Source organism: Calliphora vicina, chromosome 1, assembly GCF_958450345.1.
Source record: "Calliphora vicina chromosome 1, idCalVici1.1, whole genome shotgun sequence".
Taxonomy (NCBI): Eukaryota; Metazoa; Arthropoda; class Insecta; order Diptera; family Calliphoridae; genus Calliphora; species Calliphora vicina.
This window is the reverse complement of record NC_088780.1, coordinates 106702984-106722118: the sequence shown is the minus strand read 5'-3', so window position 1 is coordinate 106722118 and position 19135 is coordinate 106702984. Positions and strand designations below refer to the sequence as shown.

The following is a 19135-nucleotide window of genomic DNA, read 5'->3' as shown; positions in this document are numbered from 1 at the left end:
TTGAACAGACAGACTTCAAAAGTCTACGAGTTACTGATCGTAGCAGGTACAGTGTTGGATCTCGTGTGTCCATTATTTGCTTTTGTCCGTTCGTCCTGTTTTGATGTTCGCCATTAACAGGTCCTCCTCATCGATCTCATTAAAATGATTGACCAATTCGTGGTCCCAGTAGTATTGAATGCTAGTCACAATGGGCATCATAGATGTTGTAGTAACCACTACCAAAAACGTACAACCGTTCTTTGACATTGGTAAGGAAAATATACCGTCGCCCATCTGGAGTAAAATAGGTAACATACTCTGAAATGTTCCCCTGTCCTTGTACCACATTTCTAGACAGGCAAACAAATACTGACAGGGACTCAGTAACCACACTTAACCCTTTGTCGACCGACTGTACTTATATGTACCATAACAATAATAAGCTTACAAAATGAAAACAAAACATATTTTTACCCTTTTAACCCAAAAGTACTTTAAAGTACACTATTATCTTTGGAATAATATATTTTTTTTGCCTATTGGCAAACTCGCTTACCCAGAATAACGATGAATTATTTCATATTCTCATTGTGGTGTTTATTTATTTTGTAATGACAAAAAATACTTTTTCGTAAAATACTATAAAATAGACTAGAATTTTCGTTATTGGTTGAATTTCAAATACAAAAATTATTGAATAGATAATTTTCGTAATTGAAAACACATTTTTGTTATTTTTTGTGTTTCAATTACGAAAATTATTTAATTTTTAATTTCAATAATTTTTGTATTTGAAATTCAACCAATAACGAAAATTCTATATATTCAATTGTCAATATAATAAAATTCAAAACTCAAAATTCAATAGAAAATATCAAGAAATTTTGTTTTTGAGCAAATGAATACTTGATTTAATTATGAAATAATTGAAACCAGTTCAATATGTGACAAATATTTGAATTGAAACGGTTTAAGAAATAGTTTTTTCTGTGTATATTGAGTAAGAATAGTGTTACAGAATTAAAAAATAGTGTTTAACAATGTTAGTATTCAGGTTCTACAGAATTAAAGTGAATTCAAATAACAAAATATGATATTATTTGAAAAAAGAAAAATACTGCAAATACCATTTAAATATCGCTTACACAGAACTACTTTGTGTGGTTTTGTCCAGGTGTCATATTTGTCATTTGTACGCATTTATATTTAAACATTAATTTGATCACAGTACGTATGTATGACCTATATTTGTTAATTGCTTTTTGAATATTCTATTGAAATTAAATGTGACACAAAACCAATTGAAAATAATAATTTTACAACTGAGGGATATATGGTAATTATGATTTACTAATCAAAATTAAGAACACACGTATGCTTGTGTTCTTAATTAAAAATTCATAGAATTTGCAAATAAAAACTACAATAATTCGAAACTGTGAATCAAATAAAACTTGTAAATGCAGCTCTACTCAATTTCCTAACTTTTATAACAAATTTTCAAATAACATAATGACATAGTTTATGGATTTTATATTTCAATTGCACTATAAAGTATTTAGGGATTTCGCTCATTATATAGCAACTGTTGAACATACAAATTTTTAAATACGTTTGTTTTAGTACATATTTTGCAAAAAACTAAAAAAAACTTTTTATATTTCTAATTTATAACGTAACGCAACGCGTCTCTTCAATTTGGAATTACTTACAAGAAATTCAATTCAATTTGTTTTGTTTTAAACTTTGTTTTTGTTGTATTTAATTTATTTTTGCGTAATAAATAACCTTGTGCCAAAAAACCAAACACAAACTAAAATACAATAAAAATGTAAAAAAAAAATTATTGTTAAAAAAAAACGTAACAACAAAAACAATGAAATTTTTTCTTTAATTTTTAAAGACATAAAAGCCTGAAATAAAAATAATAATAAACAATAAATTAATACGTTTTCCATTATTAAAACCAAAATGATTGAAATTAAAAAAATTAAATTGAAAACAGAATTAAAGCTTGTTCGTGTGGTTGGTGGGTACTTTGCGGTTCATTGTATATGACTGACTTCTTGATTGCCGCACAGTGGGGTCAATAGTAAAGAAAGCGGTAATAAATCTGAATCTCCTGAACTACTAGTACGATTGCAATTCATGTATGAATGGATCGTAGAGGAGAACAAGAAAGAGGCTTTGAGAAAATTAAATTTGTGATTACCCTGTTAGAATAAAAAAGAGTTTCATTAATTGCAATATGTTCATATTTATACAAGTTACAAGATGTACAAAGTTTTCCTCACCATTAAAACTTTGTACATCTTGTAACTTGTATAAATATGAACATATTGCAATTAATGAAACTCTTTTTTAAAGCAAGAAGTACATAAAAAGAAATTTCTGTTCATTTCACGAAATTATATATCATAGTTTAAAAGATATTTAAGTTCAAAATTTGAAATTTTCGAGTTTTATAAATGATAGTGAAATGGAAAAAAAACTCGAAATTTCGATTTTAAAAAAGTTGAATTTTAGAATTTTTTTCCACTTTTGAATAGTTTTTATGATAAGCTTTTTTTCGACTATTTTTGACTTCGATTTTTGCGGCAAAATAATCGTTTGTTCGACTTTTTTCTGAACGAATAGTTTTTCGAATTTGTACGTTTTATTATTTTTATTTGCATTTGTAATTTCCACATAAATTATATATATTCGCAGTTGGTATAGCCATTTCCGTCTGTATGTTGAAATTAACTTTCCGAAGCCATCAAATTATGTAAATTGCTTTTTAAAATCGAGAAAATCATCTCATAATTGGCTGAGATATGACTACCTTGATTTTGTAACCTTCTGTTCACAAATTTTTTCCCAATAGGGTTATAGCTAATTTTTTTAATGTTTTTTTTTTTAACCAAGAACTATTTATAATATATTTCTTAATTCTATCTTACTTTGGTGAAGGGTGTATAAGATTTGGCCCAGCCGAATATAACACTCTTACTTGTTTCCCTTTAATTACTACTTGTGTCGATATTTAAAGTTTATTCCATTTCCAAATACATATGTATTTTGTATTGTGTGTCTTTATTATATCAATTAATACACAATCGCTTATATCTACTGAGAATTGCAATGCAGACAGTTTATAAAATTACAAAACTAACAAAGCCAAATACATACACAGAATCAAAAATTTACAAAAACCAGCAACAACAATTATAGCAAGAAAAGAGCATAACAATTTTGCAACACCACTATAACAAAGAACCAATGAACGACCTTCTGTAATTACTAGGTTATTCGAATTATTCGATTTTTCTTTAGTTCGAATAATTCGAATAAGAGATTTTAACTTGTTCGAATAATTCGATCACACGTTTAAAATTAATCAAATTATTCGAATAATTTAAATTTTTTTAAAAAAGTTAATAATGAAGTTTTGATGTCGGGTTTTTAATATTTTATTGTTGAAGAAAAACAAAAAAAACAATTCAGGTATTGATAATGTTAAAAACATTCGAAAACAAAGTCCATCATTAAATTTTCAACAGAAATATTCTGATCAGATTAACTCCCGAACAATCTACAAAACAATTGACTAGCAAACCCTTTAGTTTCCGTTTTGGAGCTATGCTTTAAAAAATTTTAGCTAGCTGGACATGATCCTGAATACAAATACAATATAAACGTATTAAGAACATTTGTATGTCGTTCATTAATTCGGGTATTAAATTGAGTAACTAATTCTTTAGTAAATTAATTATTCACTATTAATTATTCTATCAAGGTTGCCGAATCTTTGCTTAATAAAGTGGTCTTGGGGAATTTCACAATAAAGGGAATCTTTTCAAAGTTTGATATCATTGTCAGAGAACGTGGCTAATTTGAAGTCAGGCACTGCATGATCGACGCATATACAAATACGAAAAAAGTTTATTACCATGTTAGACAGAGATGTTCAACGATGTTAAAAATCATGTATAAGACGAATTCCATGTTTTTCTTGCAACAAAACGTTAGTTTGCAATATTTGTGTTTATCATTCGATTTATTAAATATTTTACGTATGCGGTTAATAAAATCAATTATATACATATATTTTAAGATCATGGCCTTCATCTATTTCAATGTAATCATTATAAGCGTCATCCTCAATATCAGTTTCGACGACCATTTTAAAATCACATTCAACTCCACTTTAATCTAAGTTAAAATTTTTATTATTAATTTCGATTCTACTAATATTTCGCCAGCTAAATAACAAATATTTTATTTCGTACCTGAAAGATTTGTTTTTAGAATTGTAACATCTTGCAGTAATATTTTTATATTTATAGAAGGAGCTATCGAAACACTCATCTACAGTGATCGAAAGTTCCTTTGTCTAGTTATTTGTCGAATTTCAGAAACAATACAATTTTTGTGAGTCTATTACTTATTTAAATTTGAAATTGTGAAAAATTTTAAGCAATTTAATAAATTTCAATATATATTTATTTATTCGTTTTATTCGATTATTCTACATAAAATTTTTCGAATTAATCGTTATTCGAAAATTACCATTTTAATTATTTATTCGAAAATTACCATTTTAATTAATCGAACGATCATTAGTCGAATGAATACCCTACATATGGGAGACAATGTGGTTAAAGTTGTCATCGACGACTATATACACGATTTTTCTCCCATGCTATCGTTGATGACCGTATCTTCATATTATATAGTTTAAAACATGACAAATTGAATGGAATGGTCGTTAACTAATCGACAATGGATATTAAAATACTACAACATACGCGATTTTGTTTTGTACTTGCCTTCAGTAGCCGACAAATTATAAAATGACCTGAAGGCAACATCGACGAAAATTTCTGGCCAACTGGGTATAATTCCACAGTTGGCCGGACAGTCATACATAGGTCTATACAATGCTATTGAGGACAAGTGTAATACCAAACTCAAGTAGTTTGTCGTGTTTCAAATTTCATACACGCATAGAAAAAATATAGTTGTGCATGTTTACTGTAACCATTTCAGTATTGTTACAAGTTTTTTAACAATATTATAGTCACAGTAACTATTTACATGATTGTGGTAACCGTAATATGGTTAACTTACGATTCACATGATTGTATCAACCATATATATGGTTACAGTAAACAAGTATATGTTTGTGTAAACATGCACAACTATATTTTTTCTCTGCGTGTTGTTAACTATATAACGACAACGGCACATCTCATGTAATCTAGCGGGAAGACAATTGCTACTTAAGTGTCTCTAAGTAATCTATAGTATAGTCACTTTTTTGTGAGTAATTTTATACAAATTCTATTGATATAATTCTCATACAGTTTATTTTAATTTTTGCTTAAGTCTACTGACATTCCATGTAAACTAGCGTGAAGGTTATTGTCACTTTAGTGTCGCTAAGTAATCTGAAGTGTAGCCACTTTAAACGTTTATTTTGCACTGCACTTTAGAAAGTAGTTATTTAACCCAACAGAAGTAATCTATAGGAGAGTTGTCGGAGGAAGGTTTTTTTTACATGCAATCGGTTATTGGATTGTCTATGAGATGTCAATTAGCACTAACTAGTTATGTAGCAAGTAACCAGTTAGGTAGCTAGTAGGGTATTCATTCGACTAATGATCGTTCGATTAATCGAATAATTTCTTACGAATAATTATTCGAACAATTTTATGTAGAATAATCGAATAAAAAGAATAAATGTTCATATATATTTAAATTTATTAAATTGCTTAAAATTTTTCGAAATTCCAAATTTAAATAAGTAATAATGACTCACAAAAATTGTATTGTTTCTGAAATTCGACAAATAACTAAAGACAAATGGACTTTCGATCACTGTAGATGAGTGTTCCGATAGCTCCTTCTATAAATATATAAATATTACTGCAAGAAGTTACAATTCTAAAAACAAATCTTTCAACATTTTTAACTTAAGACTTGAACCAATGAAAATAAAAGGTACGGAATAAAATATTTGTTATTTAGCTGGCGAAATATTAGAAGAATCGCCATTAATAATCAAAATATTAACTTAGATTAAAGTGGAGTGGAATGTGATGGAGAATGTGATTTTGAAACGGTAGTCAAAAATGATATTGAGGATGACATTTATACTGATTACATTGATATAGATGAAGGCCATGGTCTTAAAATATATGTATATAAGTGATGTTATTAACCGCGTACACAATTACAATAAATGATAGGTAAAATCACTAATTCGGGACAGTCACACAGAACTGTTGGGATGTAAATTAAAGGTGTAGTTAGTTGCCTGCTTCTTCATTTTCTTCTTTATGATTTGCTTGTAATCATACTTAGACAGACAGGTCGACAGTCATTAAGTCATTGTCTTTTGTTTAAGGTGTAGTCAGTAAATCGATTAAAGGTGTTTGAAAACTATTCATATCTTTTGCACTATGGGACCTTTAGACTTCAGTGCAAAGTCAAACGAATATTTGTGAACATTTCATATAAATTTCTCACACTGTTTATGACAAATAAAAGTGGTTTATTTTGTATTTTCAGTTTGGTTATAGAATTGCTAAATAAAATGTGAAACTATTTGTTTGTTTTGTTAGTGGGGTATGTAGCACTAACATGGTGTATTAAATCCCTCCCTCCTCCTCAATATATGTATTTATATAAAATTTATTAATAACTGAAACACCAACAAAAACAATCAAAACTTTGTGTTGTGTCTATCAGGCTGTCTACTTGTCTTTTTATATTTTTAATACTATTTTTTTGTTTGTAATATAGTTGTTGTTGGTTTTTTAGAGGTTTTATTTCTATTTAATATTTGTAAGTTGTTGATATTTAATTAAATGTATTTATTTATTTATTTATTTATTTTATACACATGCATGTATTGGAAAATATTTAAGTACCGATTCGTCGTATCGTTTTGAAAATAAAAAAAATCAACAAAAAATACACGTTTAAATCATTTGCATGACGTACAAATGTCGTTGCTGTGACGTCAAATGCCACAAAACGGTTATTTATGTCGTTTATACAAAAATAATCATACAAATAACGACAACAACAGCAAAATGTAACAACAACCGGTTAAAAACCATTTAGTTTTAACCTCTAGCCATAAACGCTCAGTTTTTTAAACGCTCGCTCGCTTATTGAATGTTTAGCTTAAGCTCAGCACAGACGATCAGACGGATGGATGGACGTACGGACGGATAAATAGGCAGTTAGTTTTTTTTCACTAAATCGAATAATTTACATTTGTTATAAAGTATTAACTACTTGTTGCGCATATGATTTACAAGTTGATTAAGAGAGTTGTTAGTTTTTAATAGGCGTACATACGAGTTAAGATTTTATAGTTTCCTTTTCTATTTGTTTATTATTGACAAAATGTGTAAAATATTGTTTGTTGCTAAAAAATAATTGACATAATTGGATAATCGAAAGTGGAATGCTTTTAATATAAGGATCTAGACCAGTGGTCGGCATCCATAACTACACGTTATTACCTTTAAACAACAAATCAAATAAATAACACAAAAATCACAATAAATAGCTGGTCAGTTAGCACCGGAAGAACAATGTTCCATGTTCTCTGTATGTCAATCAGTGATCTATACATATATTGGAGCAGTTTTACGAGGTCTTCCTCATGAAATTTCTTTATAATTTTTTAAGCTATTGATTTATTAATATAATATTTATCCTAGATATTTTGTTTTGCTTCAATCCAGCATTAACGTTTATTATTTTGGTTTTGGTGATACAAAAAAGAATGATGTAGAAGTATTTCTCCAACAAAAATATTTTTTTTTTAATTTTTCACAAAAAATGATAAAAAATTCGGGGTAAAAATATTTTTACCGATTTTGGCCCATTGTAGGTACGACTTACTTTGGCATTCTATACGCCATTGCAAAGGTTTTTGAAATATTGGATATCCGTATTGTTTATATTAATGACTGAGTAATCCCGATATAAATAAAAATAGGCCAATAATCAAGGTTGTCCTGGTTTTTTCCTTATATCTCGGCCATTTGTAGATTGTCTCGATTTTAAATAGCAACGGAGCCGGAAGAGTTCCCGATATATTGATGAATGAATCGTGTATGTAAGTTATTTGGAGGCTTCGGAAAGTTGATTTCAACATACAGACGGACAGATGGACAGACGGACATGGCTATATATTATAAAAAGCACATATCTTAGCAAAATGACCTCGAAAATGTCCTTTATCCTTTTATATCCTAAAATATAATTATTTTTCCATTCTGTTTACACCAAAAATATAACAGAATTTTAATTAATGTGTGGAAAATACAAAATGTGATTCCTATGGGTTCAAAAGATATCATTAACCCAGCAAAAAATGGTGCTTCCTCGGAAGCAGATTTTTAAGGCAGAGAGCACTTGTATACTGCTACCACTTCGCATGAAAGATTACATGATTTTTATATGGGATTCCTCGCGTAGAGGCTCTGCATAAGGAATTCAAACTAAGCATATTTCACAGCTTTAAAATTAACCTGATTTCATCGAACTAAATATGTGCAAATAATTGTGCATTTCAGAATTGATTATATCAGGTGCTCGCGGAAGCACGATCTAGTTGCCTTTTATACACCATCCAATATGTTGATAATTCATGCCTTACAAGAAGGGATGTTATCACGTCTTCTTTAATATGCATTAAAGACGGCATTTTCCTCCAAAAAAATTACAAACTCATAAAAGTTTATATACAAAAATAATTTTATTTTTATTAACATGTAAATTATATGAATAAGATCTAAAAAAGAGATCATTTACAAAACTTATTATATTGATAAATTTCACACTAAAAACTAAAATAATGATTATGCATGTTTCATTAAGTATATAAAATAATACTGACATAAATTTATTAATAAATATTTTGTATGCCTCGCTTTTTTCCGTTTGAAGCTGGAAATAACCAGTTCACAAATTCAAGTTTTAGAAATTACAACTTATTTTCCGTTATAAGAAATAAATGTCTTTAATTTTTGTTGCAATTTTTTGGAAATTTCATTGAACATATGTATTCTATTCAAACTCCACTATACCATATTTTAGCAATCTTTGTAGACATTAATAATATACACTGTTCTCTCAGTTAAACTTAATCATTAACTAATCAATACGCTTAGCTTTTTCGTACATCGTTTTTTTTTTTTTGCACATCAATTATTCATATTATTATTTATCTATTTTCTTTTACATATTTTCAGATTTTTAAATTTTTGAATAAACAAATTTTAAACTAACGGTAAGTAATAAACACTTTTTTGGAAAATATGCATTCTGAAATTATACATTAAAACTTAGAAGTCATTTATAATGGAGAAAAGGTCAGAAAATAAGTCCGTGACTTTTTGAATTTCCCGTCTCTTAACTTAGCATCTGTCAGTTGACACCTGTCAAAATTTGAACCAGCTGCGTCATTTAGTTTTTGTTTGACAGCCATTGATGTTACTTGAGTCATTATTTTTGAGGACAGAATCATCACTCAAACCAAGGCTAAGCTTGATAAATACTAGGGTAGTCGAATTATTCGATTTTTCTCTTGCTCGAATAAAACGAATAAGAGATTTTAACTTGTTCGAATAATTCGATCAAACGTTTAAAATTAATCAAATTATTCGAATAAATACATTTTTTTTTTTTTAAAGTAAAATAATGAAGTTTTGATGTCGGTTTTATAATATTTTATTGTTAAAGAAAAACAAAAAATAACGTTAAAGTTAACAATTCAAGTATTGATAATGTTAAAAAAACATTCGAAAACAAAGTGCATCATTAAATTTTCAACAGAAAATAATAATAACATCACTTATATACATATATTTCAAGATCATGGCCTTCATCTATTTCAATGTAATCATTATAAATGTCATCCTTAATATCACTTTCGACGACCGTTTCAAAATCACATTCTCCATCACATTCAACTCCACTTTAATCTAAGTTAATATTTTGATTATTAATAGCGATTCTTCTAATATTTCGGCAGCTAAATAACAAATATTTTATTCCGTACCTTTTATTTTCATTAGTTCAAGTCCTAAGTTAAAAATTTGTAAAGATTTGTTTTTAGAATTGTAACATCTTGCAGTAATATTTATATATTTATAGAAGGAGCTATCGGAACACTCATCTACAGTGATCGAAAGTCCCTTTGTCTTTAGTTATTTGTCGAATTTCAGAAACTATACAATTTTTGTGAGTCATTATTACTTATTTAAATTTGAAATTATGAAATATTTTAAGCAATTTAATAAATTTAAAAATAATGAACATTTATTCGTTTTATTCTACATAGAATTGTTCGAATTATTCGTTATTCGAAAATGACCATTTTTAAATTATTCGAATAATTATTCGTAAGAAATTATTCGATTAATCGAACGATCATTAGTCGAATGAATACCCTAATAAATACCATCAATTTCTATGCTAAACAAGTGGTTTACTGAATTTCGTGATGGCACGGCAGATGTCGAACGTTCTGGACGCCCAGGTAAGGTCTCTATACCCGATATGATGGTATTGGTCGATCGGAGATTGAAAGTGCGAGAGATTGTGGAAGCCATAGGCATCTGACATGGTTCAATGCTTTCAATTTTGATTGATCACTTGGGTATGAAAAAGCTTTTCGCAAGATGGGTGTCGTTTTTGCTCACAATCGGATGCATACATGTGCATTTCCCATGTCAAAAATCCATGAATTCGGCTAAGAATTGCTCCCTCTTCCTATTGTCCGGATTTAGGCCGGCGTGACTATTTCTTGTTTTCAAACCTAAAGAAATGTCTCAACGGAACCAGATTTGACTCACAAACAAATACCTAGTTTGATGACCACGACAAATCTAATTCTATGGAGGGGAGACAAAAATTGGAGAAACTTTGGACAAATTCTCTAGAGCTCAAAGGAAACTAAAATGATTTTTTATCAAAAAACCTGAGTTTCATTCAAAAAGTCACGGACTTATTGACCCGCTCTCGTGCGATCTTTAGTTTCATTTGTATATGGTCTCGCGCAAGTCCATTAAAAAAATGTAAATTGTCTCACGGTGTTATAATTGTTACAAAACATTACAATTTACATATACTTTTTAATTAAATTCTAAATACTTTTTTTGATACAAATTCCACAACCATTTAAATATTTCAAGTGACCTCTTAGATCAATTAATCCATTAAACATTTGGTGTCTTGAATTAAACAAATTCCATTAGCAACCATTAAGATTTAGGCAAAAAGAAAACATTAATTTCTTTAACATCATGTCTGTCAATCTACTCCATCAAAATTTATTTTTTTTTTCTCCCAAAAAATTTTTAACAAATATCAAAAGTGTTTTAAAACACAAACATATTTTGTTGTTGTACCATGTCATCAATTACTTTTAAAAACATTTAATTTTGAAAAAATTCAATTAAATGTATTTAAATAGCAACCAACAAAATTATAAACAATACAAAGATCAAATAATAATAATTAAATGAACGATCGCCATCATTGATCATGTTTATTTAAGTTTTGTAGTGAAAAATCTGATTAATCAATAAATAAATAAATGAAAATTGAATCGCATAAAATGAAAGTGTGTTTGGGCGTTATGAATACGCGAGAGCAGAAGGCCAAACGCCCCTTTTTTTGTTTGCAATTTGTGTAGCAAACGATCATGATGCTGACGTTAATGGGCAACACAATTATTGTTGGATATGGTTAGGGTAACGTAAGTATTTAAGTAATTTCAATCATGATCATGACCTTTTATCTACAATTTATAGTTTAGCAAAGACAATTAAATTTTTCTTAATTTGATAATTGAACTGTACAAGATAAAATTGTTATTATCTCACTAAATGTCTGAAATTATTGTGTTATTAGCAACAATGTTATGCACTTTTTCTTACTAATTGTTATAATTAGAATTATTTTTTAGCAACTTAAATAGATATTAAAACTATATATATGGGGCATTTCATGTCAAGTGAACCAACTTTTGAAATCGATGTCTTCCGATCGGGATGAAATTTGCACCAAGGTTAGCAAAAGGACCAATGGGTCCTTTTTTTTTTTTTTTTTTTTTTTTCTTAAAATAAAGTTTAGATATTTTCCTTGAACACCTACTTGGTCGCTTAGTGGGATGCGAGTGGGATATCTATCAAAATAAATATTTTGTAACTCAAAACATAAAATTTTTGACTTTTTTTGCAAAATCAAAAACTTTGTTGACTTTTTTTTTTCAAAATGGACCCTTTTTTAATCTTTTTTTTTAGGTCAAACAAAAGCTTAGATATTATCCTTGAAGACCCTTTTGGTCGCTTAGTGGGATGCGAGTAGGATATCTATCAAAATAAATATTTTGTAACGCAAGACATACAATTTTTTAATTTTTTTTTGCAAAATCAAAATTTTTTTCCAATATGGGCCCTTTTTTAATTTTTTTTTTTGCTCAAAAGAAAGCCTAGGTCCATTCCTTTAAGATATTTTTAGTCCCTTAGTGGGATGCGAGTGGGATATCTATCAAAATAAATATTTTGTAACAATTTTTTAATTTTTTTTTGCAAAATCGAAATTTTTTTCCAATATGGGACTTTTTTTAAAAAATTTTTTTTTGCTCAAAAGAAAGCTTAGGTCTTTTCCTTTAAGACCTATTTTGTCACTTAGGAAGATGTGAGTAGGATATCTATTAAAATAAAAATGTTGTAACTCAAGACATTCAATTATTGACTTTTTTTTTGCAAATTCGATTTTTTTTTCAAAATGGGCCCTTTTTAAAAATTTTTTTTTAGTCAAAAGAAAGCTTAGGTCCATTCCTTTAAGATATTTTAGGTCCCTTAGTGGGATACGAGTGGGATATCTATCAAAATAAATATTTTGTAACTCAAGATATACAATTTTTGATTTTTTGGCAAAATCTTAAAAAAAGGGCCCATTTGGAAAAAAAATCGTATTTGCAAAAAAAAAAGTCAAAAATTGTAAGTCTTGAGTTAAAAAATATTTATTTTGATAGATATCCCACTCGCATCCCACTAAGCGACCAAAAGGGTCTTCAAGGATAATATCTAAGCTTTTGTTTGACCTAAAAAAAAGATTAAAAAAGGGTCCATTTTGAAAAAAAAAAGTCAACAAAGTTTTTGATTTTGCAAAAAAAGTCAAAAATTTTATGTTTTGAGTTACAAAATATTTATTTTGATAGATATCCCACTCGCATCCCACTAAGCGACCAAGTAGGTGTTCAAGGAAAATATCTAAACTTTATTTTAAGAAAAAAAAAAAAAAAGGACCCATTTTAAAAAAAAGTCAAAAAAGTTTTTGATTTCGGAAAAAAAATATTAAAAATTTTTTATTTTTTTTTTTAAATATTTTTTTTCGAAAGATCGAAGAAATAGCTATCTATACTATTTGGGACACATTTTGCTAAGAACAATAGGTAATAAGTTACATGGATAAGAAAAAACCCCTGTTTGACCAAATTGTCAAAATTTTACCCCCTATAACTCAGAGAGTTCTCGACCGATGTTGTTGAAAAATTGTGTCTGAGTTACTATCCAATAGAGCTAACCGATCGGAAGACATCGATTTCAAAAGTTGGTTCACTTGACGTGAAATTCCCCATATAAATACAAATGTTGTAGTATTAATAAGTATTTTTAATTTTCAGCTAAACTTTAACAAATGAATACATATTTATATACAATAGTTTTCTAAATGCAACCAATTTTTACTCCATTTTTCCACTAACTAAACAATTACGTATTTAAGTTCTGCAGTTTCAAATTAGAAAGATATTTCAATCAATTCATTGAGCTATAACAAGAAACGCTGCAAAAAGCGGCATGAAGAAATCTTCAAAATTAAAGGGCGAAACAAAATCTTTACAAATACATTCTAATAATAAAAATGTAAAAAATCCAAATTAAAAAAAATCTCTACTTCAATTGTACAACAACAATGACAAAAATACGACAAATGTAAGAAAAAATTAACAAATATGAAAAACTTTCTAAATGAAACCTAAAGAAAAAAAATATACATTGTTCTAATGGGGGATAAAATAAAAAACCGACTCCGCATAATGGTTGGTAAAAAAACCAACAGGAATTAAGGAAAAAAAAAAATATTTGAAATCACTGCAAAAAATAATGCCAGACGAAAGGATAAAATTTTTAGAAAAAACCTAAGGTTTTGTTTGAAAAGGGTGTGCCTTAAATAACTTGAGTCTTAAGTGGAGTATTTGGTTTTTAAATGGGGTTTATAGGTCCATAGCTTCGTTTCTGTATTACTCAGTAACTTTTTTGCTTTTGCATTACCTGAACTAATTTTTTTTTCATGACACTCAGCTAAATATTTCCACCGGCAAAAAAACTGAACTACAGAAAATATATGTCATACACACCTGACAAGTAGAGATTTTGTTAAATAATTGAAGGTCCAAATTCAGCACGGAAACAATAACCCAGCACCTAAATCAACTATAATATATTGATTAGGGTATTCATTCGACTAATGATCGTTCGATTAATCGAATAATTTCTTAAGAATAATTATTCGAACAATTTAAAAATGGCCATTTTCGAATATGTAGAATAAACGAATAAATGTTTAAATATATTTAAATAAAATATTTAAATTTATTAAATTGCTTAAAATTTTTCATAATTTCAAATTTAAATAAGTAATAATAACTCACAAAAATTGTATTGTTTCTGAAATTCGGCAAATAACTAAAGATAAAGGGAGTCTTTCGATCACTGTAAATGAGTGTTCCGATAGCTCCTTCTATAAATATATAAATATTACTGCAAGAAGTTACAATTATAAAAAAAAACTTTAAAAATTTTTAACTTAGGACTTGAACCAATGAAAATAAAAGGTACGGAATAAAATATTTGTTATTTAGCTGGTGAAATATTAGAAGAATCGCAATTAATAATCAAAATATTAACTTAGATTAAAGTGGAGTTGAATGTGATGGAGAATGTGATTTTGAAACGGTCGTCGAAAGTGATATTGAGGATGACATTTATAATGATTACATTGAAATAGATGAAGGCCATGATGTTAAAATATATATAAAGTGTTGCAAAATATTTAATAAATCGAATGATAAATACAAATATTGCAAACTAACGTTTTTTAGCAAGAAAAGTTCGTCTTATACATGATTTTGAACATCGTTGAACATCTTTGTCTAGCATGATAATAAACTTTTTGCGTATTTGTAAATACGTCAATCATGCACTGTCTGTCTTCAAATTAGCCACGTTCACTGGCAATGATATCAAACTTTGAACTGATTCCCTTTATTGTGTAATTCCCCAAGAACACTTTATTAAGCAAAGATTCGGCAACGTTGATAGAGCTTGATGTATAATACAATTTGTTATAAATAATTTAGAAATAGTGAATAATTAATTTACCAAATAATTAGTTACTCAATTTAAAACCCGAATTAATTAACTACATAAAAAAGTTCTTAATACGTTTATATTGTAGTTATTTGAATTCAGGATCATGTCCAACTGTCTGGCTTCAAATTAGCCACGTTCACTGACAATGATGTCAAACTTTGGACAGATTCCCTTTATTGTGTAATTCCCCAAGACCACTTTATTAAGCAAAGATTCGGCAACGTTGATAGAGCTTGATGTATAATACAATTTGTTATAAATAATTTAGAAATAGTGAATAATTAATTTACTAAAGAATTAGTTACTCAATTTAAAACCCGAATTAATGAACGACATATAAAAGTTCTTAATACGTTTATATTAAGGGTCCTCATGTAAACGCTTAAAAGCCTCGCAAACTGTGCAATCTGTGCATTTTTACACTCTCGCAAATGAAATGTCAAAAAATGTATGGAAATTCGTTTGCACAACTCCGATAAGTTTGCGCGACAATTTAGACTCGCAAACTTGAATTTATTGTGCATTTGATGAATCAGCTGCTTTTGTTTACTTTTATTTATAAGAAATAAAAATCAAATAAAATATAAAAATTTTGTGCATGTTAAAATTGTGTAACTTTGGAACAGAATGATTGTATTAAATGACATTGTGTATGAAAACATTAACCAACAGCTAGAACATAAACAAAATCCTCCAAACTATGTATACCACCGTTTGTTCCAAAGATTTAACTTTCATTCAACATTTTAAAATTAAAATTTATACAATTTAAAAAAAAATATTAAAGCTTTTGTTGAATTTATGTATTTTTATTTGACAAACATAAATTTTCTGTATAAAACATGTCGCGCAAATTTGCCCGTTTGCACAAATGGGAAACTTAAGCGTTTAAATGAGTACCCTTATTGTATTTGAATTCAGGATCATGTCCAACTAGCTCAAATTTTTCAAAGCATAGCTCCAAAACGGAAACTAAAGTCAATTGTTTTATAGATGGTTCAGGAGTTAACATGATCAGAATATTTCTGTTGAAAATTTAATAATGGACTTTGTTTTCGAATGTTTTTTTTAACAATATCAATACTTGAATTAACTTTAACGTTATTTTTTTTTGTTTTTCTTTAACAATAAAATTATTAAAAAACCGACATCAAAACTTCATTCTTTACTTTTGTAAAAAAATTTAAATTATTCGATTAATTTTAAACATGTGATCGAATTATTCGTTATCGAATTATTCGTTAAAATCTCTTATTCGAATTATTCGTTTTATTCGAACAAGAGAAAAATCGAATAATTCGAATACCCTAATATTGATACTTTCGGATAATGTTCAAGGCCAATTATGAATAAATATTTGACACGGATTTCAAAGAATTTCAGTGGATCATTCATTTTTAAGGCAGCATAGAAAGTATACACGGTGTCTATGGAAATAAGTTTCACTGATAAATTCTACCAGGGGCGTTACTCCCTAATTCGATTCGAAAGGAAATCGTTTCGAATTACAATGTATTTAGCACACAATTTCGAACATTTCCGTTTTCGGATTGAGTTACGTAGTAACCCCCAGATCATGTGATCTACATCTAGAAAGAACGTCTACTGGGCTGGGAGTATAGTGCTCCATTAGAATACCTATTACAAGTGCAAAAACTCTGTCCTGCAACCTATAAATGATGTATGGATGATTCCATGTCTCATTGGGCATATGACTTAAAAATGCGAGATTGTTTTTAATAACTTATCAGTCATTTCTTCTCATTTAGCTATTGAACATTATCGTTTTTCATTTGCTTCGAAAATGTCGAATTGTGTGCCAAGAAAGCGTCATGCATATGCGGGAAGTTTTGCTTTACATCATTAATTTGGAAAATAATGCCGCAGAAGCACACCGATTTCTCACCAAAGCTTATGGTGAATGTGTTCCATCGGTTTCAATGTGCAAGTGATGGTTTCTTCGGTTCAAAAGTGGTGATTTTAACATGGAAGACAAAGATCGTCCAGGCCAACTAAAAAGGTTTGAATAACAAGAATTGGAGGCATTACGCCATGATGAGTGTTGTCAAATTCAACAAGAGCTTTCAAAATCATTGGGAGATACTCAAGCAAGAAATCATCCAAAAGCAGGGAAATTTAGTACCATACGAATTGAAGGCGAGAGACCTTGAAAGTCGAATTTGCATGTCCGAAATGATGTTCGAATGCTATAAAAGAAAATCATTTTTGCACTGAATCATTACTTGCGATGAAAAAAAGCCGAATAGGAACCAAAGCCAAATATCCATGGAGCTAAGGTAATGTTCTGTGTTTTGTAGGACCAAAAGGCTCCTATCAGGTTTGAGCTGCAGAAATCTGGCCAAACCATCACAGTGAACTTGTGAAACCTGCCGAAAAACGCCCAGAATATGCAGTCAGGCATGAAATTTTAATATTCCATCATGACAATGCTCGGCCACTTGTTGCAATACCTATTAAAAAGTATTTAGAATGAAGTGCTTGGGAATTTTTGCCTCACCCGCTTATATAGTCCAGACCACCCCCGACCGACTACTATTCGATAGATTCAGAACGGTCTCTCTGGGATACGCATCACTTTGGAACAGAGTATCTGAAATTGGCTTGATTCGTTCATGGAAAAATCCCGTATTTTTATGTCATACACCCAATATCTAGACCGCAATTCCCTTTCCCATCCTTGGGGATAAATTCAACTGTTACCTCTCCCCATTCTTTAGGAATATACACTGATTGCAGGCCATAACAAATGTATCTTATTTACAAAATACAACCAACTGACTCAGAAATACAAGCTCTGAAACGATATTGGGTTCTTGTGAAAAGGAAAATAAAATAAATCGGACATTTATATTAATAAAAGGCGTGTAAACACAAAGGCACGATTTTGGTTTTGAAACCCTGTTAAAACGAACGTTTTTTTTATCTCATTCATATGTACATCACTTAGGTTAAATTAACAGGCAGCCATCCTGACGTACAGCTCACTTAGGTCCATTCTGTTGGTCCCTTTGTGTTGCCTGAAAATATAATGTTAAGACATAGTAAATTGTATAACACGTTTTGTTGAAGTTTCAGAGGAAGAGGTCGAAGGAGAAAATTAATAAGCTCCCAAGTATTTTGACGGATTTTAGGTCACCCCATCCCCACGTTCGATTTAGGGAACCAATTGTTGCTCCTAAAGTTACGTATACCCGGTTGTCAGATTGTCAGCAAAATACTCAGAAAATGGTTAACACAACCATGAGAACTTATGTTGAAACATATGGGTGTTAACCATTTATTCAACATTTTCTGACAACATTGTAAAAATATGACAACCGTGTATTAGAGGCCTAATAAAGGCATTAACAAATACCAACTTCATTTACGATAGTTCTGGAAGACTGTCATAGGAACTATGTCCTAGAAATCGAATGCGCAGAATTTGTTTGTGTCCCGTTATCATCGCACGTACATCACTTACCAGACAACATCTTGAAAGCTAAATTGTAATGTACGGATTTTTGAATCTTTGATCTTTTTATATATTAAACCATTTTAAGGGACATCCTGGTATTCGACTTTATATTTCTTGTTTGTCTCTAACATTCTAGTAATGAAGTTTGTTTTATTTGTTAGAGCTCAAAACATTTTTTTTTTGTTAAGCTTAAATGATTTCATTTCATATTTTTTTTCGC

At 29.1% G+C, this 19135-nt stretch overlaps 1 protein-coding gene across 2 annotated transcripts in view; it reads left to right on the top strand.

Annotated features, from left to right (window-relative positions):
- Gprk2 (G protein-coupled receptor kinase 2) overlaps positions 1-19135 on the top strand; it is a 342733-nt gene that overhangs the window by 49153 nt on the left and 274445 nt on the right. For both annotated transcript variants that reach the window (XM_065515447.1, XM_065515446.1), the window contains exon 3: positions 9243-9280. The gene's annotated coding sequence lies outside the window, so the exon portion shown is untranslated. The remainder of the gene's footprint in view (positions 1-9242; positions 9281-19135) is intronic.